Genomic DNA, 4,945 nt, shown 5'->3' with positions numbered 1-4,945 from the left:
GCCTCTTCAATAAGTGGTGCTGGGAAAACTGGACAGCTACATGTAAAAGAATGAAATTAGAACACTCCCTAACACCATACACAAAAATAAACTCAAAATGGATTAAAGACCTAAATGTAAAGCCGGACACAATAAAACGCTTAGAGGGAAACATAAGCAGAACACTCTGACATAAATCACAGCAAGATCTTTTTCGATCCACCTCCTAGGACACTAGGTTTTATCTTCTCTCAACTACACAAGGGCAATGCTCCGTGGATACACTGTCCTCTGCTTCTCAACTGATGATCTGTTTCCTCAAGAGCATCATTCCATCAACATAGAACGTGCTGCAATATATACCACTTTAAAAAAAATTGGGACCCTGCAAAGCTTACCCCCATCCCTCAGTACTGCCAAAGAGCTCTGCTCAGCTGTACCCACCCTATCAAGTTCATCTCCTGAACTTCTTTGTGAATCTACTCCAATAAGATTTCCCTTCTTTTATTCATTTTATTTATTTATTTATTTATTTATTAAACATCTTTTTTGGAGTATGATTGCTTTACAATGGTGTGTTCGTTTCTGCTTTATAACAAAGTGAATCAGTTATACATATAAAAATACGGAACGCTTCACGAATGTGCGTGTCATCCTTGCGCAGGGGCCGTGCTCATCTTCTCTGTATTGTTCCAATTTTGGTATATGTGCTGCCGAAGCGAGCACAGACGTTCCTTCTTAAAGGAGGGACCACTCCACCAAGAACACGTTTATCCAGGTTCCTACTGTTTCTGCTGACAAGTACAGTGGTTATTTTTTGCCCCCATTGTGGCTGGTGTATCAGCTCTATTCGAAGTAGTTGACCATTTTCTCTGCATGGCCCCCAAGATGTTGCTATTATTTTGGACGTCCTCTGGACTCGTTTTCCAGCACTTCTGGCAATCCTTCTGCTTTCCCCAAACTCTAAAATTTGGATGGTTTCTGGGCTCATTCATAGGATGAACTCATCGTTTCATACATTCACTTCATATTTAATAGCATGCTGTTCTACAGTTTGAATACCTTTTAATCCCTGGTAACTCCCAAGTTTCTATCCAGCCTCAGTTCATTCTTTGCTTGTCCTAGACCTTTAGAAAAGTCTAAACTTACATATCCTATTGCCAGTTTGGCAAACCTTACACACCCTACAGGCATCTCCAGTTCCGCATGTTAAAAAATGAATTCTTGGGCTTCCCTGGTGGCGCAGTGGTTGAGAGTCCACCTGCCGATGCAGGGGACACGGGTCCATGTCCCGGCCCGGGAAGATCCCACATGCCGCGGAGCGGCTGGGCCCGTGAGCCATGGCCCCTGGGCCTGCGTGTCCGGAGCCTGTGCTCCACAATGGGAGAGGCTACAACAGTGAGAGGCCCGCGTACCAAAACAAAAACAACAACAACAAAAAAAAACCTCACAAACAAAAAAATGAATTCTTAAGTCCTTCCTTTATTCTCAGTTCTGGTCCATCCATGGTATTTCTCATATACACATGAAAATTATCCTGCTGGGCTAACAGTTGCTGAGACCAAAAATCTTAAAGTATTTCTTCTGCTCTTTTAATATATAATGCACATTCAGTTGATCAACGTATTCTATTTGTTCTCCTTTCAAAATGTGTCTGGAATCTTAAACATTTCCAACTACCACACTTTTATCCTTTTATTCCATACCCCAATTATAGTTCACATTACCAACTGTAATATTCTCATTTCTGGTGTTTTTCTTTCATCCTTGTCACTCTTTTAAATTTTGTTTTTTTTAGTTTACATTGGAGAAAGGTGATTAACAATGTTGTCTAGTTTCAGGTGTACAGCAAAGTGATTCAGTTATACATATACAAGTATCTGTTCTTTTTCAGATTCTTGTCCCATGTGGGTTATCACAGAATAGTGAGCAGACTTCCCTGTGTTCTACAGTAGGTCCTCGTTGGTTATATGTCTTAAACATAGTAGTGTGTATATGTTGATCCCAAACTCCCAGTCTGTCCCTTCACAACCCCCCCTTTCCCCCTTGGTAACCATAAGCTTGTTTTCGAAGTCTGTGAGTCTGTTTTGTAAATAAGTTCATTTTTATCATTTTTAAAAAGATTCCACATGTAAGTGATATCATATGATATTTGTCTTTCTCTTTCTGACTGACTTCACTTAGTATGATCATCTCTAGGTCCATCCATGTGGCTGCAAATGGCATGATTTCATTCTTTTTCATGGCTGCGTAGTATTCCATTGTATACATGGACCACATCTTCTCTATCCATTTCTCTGTTGATGGACACTTAGTCTGTGGATGGACTAGTCAGGGCAAGCCTGTCTTGTTCTCGAAACCGTGCAATGACTCGTGTCCCATTCACGGTGAAATCAAGTCCTCAGAAGTCCTACAAGAACTTGGTCCACCTCTGAGCTCATTGCTCCCCATGTCTCACCAGCCGTCCTTTCTGGGCTCCCTCCGCATTCTCACGTGCTTCTCTGTAGCTCATAGAACGTCACTATCACACGCAGACCTCAGGAAGTTCGTCTTTGATGGCTCTGTTCCTTTTCCCTTCCACAAGCACGACTTGCTTCTTCACTCCCTTTGCAATGTAACACTTTCAGAGACGCCTCCCCTGACCGCTCTGCACCAAAGACTTCCCTCCGTAACTCTCTACTCCCAATACTTTTTTTTTTTTTGGTCTGCACCACGGGGCATGCGGGATCTTAGTTCCCCAGCCAGGGATCCAACCCTCGCCCCCTGCAGTGGAAGCGTGGAGTCTTAACCCCTGAACCACCAGGGAAGTCCCTCCTCTCCCAGTATTTTTGTATTACTAGAAAGAGCATAAAGAGATTCAGATGAAGCAACTACAAGGTACATTCTTTAGAACATACTTCGATGGAAATGTTATCTGTTATTTTCATTATGAGGGCCCCTTTCATAGAATCTGCATATGTTAGGATTCACAAAATGACCCTCAGGCTTGTAACTTACACCACAATGCATTATTCCTCAGTTTGGGGAATAAAATGCAATTTTCAAAATGCTGTGTTTTTGGTGGCTTCGGCAGTTTTTTTTTGTTTTTTGTTTTGCGGTACGCGGGCCTCTCACCGTTGTGGCCTCTCCCATTGCGGAGCACAGACTCCGGACGCGCAGGCTCAGCGGCCATGGCTCACGGGCCCAGCCGCTCCGCGGCATGTGGGATCTTCCCGGACCGGGGCACGAACCCGTGTCCCCTGCATCGGCAGGCGGACTCTCAACCCCTGCGCCACCACGGAAGCCCTGGCAGTTTTAATTTCAGCACATCGTACTGCTTTTGTGTGCCACTTTCCCTAAGCTAAGACCTGAAGTTGCGACCCCTGATAAGAAGCACTCCATACTCCTAGCTGGCATTTTTCCTTTCTGGTCCAAGCAGTGTTTTCGATTGAAGGCTAGCATTTAACGTGAACATTTGAGCACAGTGTATGAGCTGAGTTGGAATACTGAGTCCCTGAGTCTTAAAGGAATTGCAAAAAATGCTAATAATACGGCCACATCATAAAGTCTTAAAAGCCCAAGTGTTAGCATTTACAGTATATTCAAAACGCATTCCCGCAATGTAAAATGATAATTTGCCCTTTGTGACTATGGAAACCCTTTCCCTGTTTATTATTTAGTCCTCTTCATGCCAGACCTTCTGGAAAGTACCCACACTTAGCATCTTCAGAAAAAAGGTGGATTTTTTTAAATAAAGATTTTGTATTGTAATGTGTCTTGGAGATGAAAATCACCGAAATGGCAGTAATCTTAGTTTTGTCCCTTTGAGGTTGAGGGTGTTACGTCTTCTCTGCTCCTCTTCGCTGGTCTTTGGTCTCTTACGTTAATGTGAAAAAAAATTTTTGTTCTAAGTTCGGTGTGTTGGAAGAAAAAGAAAACACCATGGAATCTAATATAAATTCTTAATATCCTAAGGTTAGTAATTGTTCAGGTGTTTCTGGATTAAGCTTTCTGAAAAGCTGTGCTGTGGGTTATGAGTGATTGGCTTTGCCCTGTTAAAATTGTAAAGGATAAAGCAGCAAGATTAGGAAAAAACTAAGTGGACATAAATTAGGGCATGTGGTTGGGAACAAGAGGGGGACACACGGAAAAGAAGATGCAAATCAGAAACACATAAAAATGCAGTTGTGGGGGCTTCCCTGGTGGCGCAGTGGTTGAGAGTCCGCCTGCCGATGCAGGGGACGCGGGTTCGTGTCCCGGTCCGGGAGGATCCCACATGCCGCGGAGCGGCTGGGCCCGTGAGCCATGGCCGCTGAGCCTGCGCGTCCGGAGCCTGTGCTCCGCAACGGAAGAGGCCACAACAGTGAGAGGCCCACGTGCCAAAAAAAAAAGGAAGAATCACGCCTGGAATCCCTTTCAGGGACCGATATCCTTCATATAGTTATAATTTCTGCATATTTGATGGACCTACATTTATCGAGGTCAGTGTATCTTAATTTCTTTTTGCAGCATTTATTCCCAGGGCCGTAAGTTTTCATTTCTTCGGTTTCTTCAGGGATATCTTTTTCTTCTCTGCAACCTCCTCTCCTGGTTGAAGGACAGTCTCTTCTTTTTCAGTAAGGATCATCTCAGTGTGTCAGGGAGAGCTCACGTACGGGTTGATCCGACCATGAGCTCTGTAATTCCTGAGCCGTATCGCGGGGGATTTGTCCACCTGGATGTGCTCGTTGACCAGAGAATCTACATCTAAGACCTTAAGTTCAGCGTTACACTTTGTGAGCACGTGCAGTGAAGATTCAGCACTCTTTTTGGGCCACCGACCCTGCATCCAGCCCCACTGGACACACCAACCAACTCCAGCATTGTGCCGACGGAGCGGCACCCATCGCTTCTGTAAGGTGACATCCTTCAGATACTTGGTGGCTTTCGGATACGCCTACCCTTAATGGCCCGGGCAGTTTCATGTGTGTTCTTAAAGTGAACACGA

General features: G+C 44.2%; 1 non-coding gene across 1 annotated transcript; it reads right to left on the bottom strand.

The window, feature by feature from the left end:
* Positions 1-598: 598 nt before the first annotated feature.
* LOC117310505 (U6 spliceosomal RNA) lies at positions 599-705 on the bottom strand. The gene has a single exon (XR_004524649.1). It is a non-coding gene; the product is annotated as a U6 spliceosomal RNA (small nuclear RNA).
* Between the last annotated feature and the right edge of the window lie 4,240 nt (positions 706-4,945).

This window comes from Tursiops truncatus, chromosome X (genome assembly GCF_011762595.2).
Source record: "Tursiops truncatus isolate mTurTru1 chromosome X, mTurTru1.mat.Y, whole genome shotgun sequence".
In the NCBI taxonomy this organism is placed as follows: Eukaryota; Metazoa; Chordata; class Mammalia; order Artiodactyla; family Delphinidae; genus Tursiops; species Tursiops truncatus.
The sequence above is the reverse complement of the archived record's forward strand: the minus strand, read 5'-3'. Positions and strand labels throughout refer to the sequence as shown.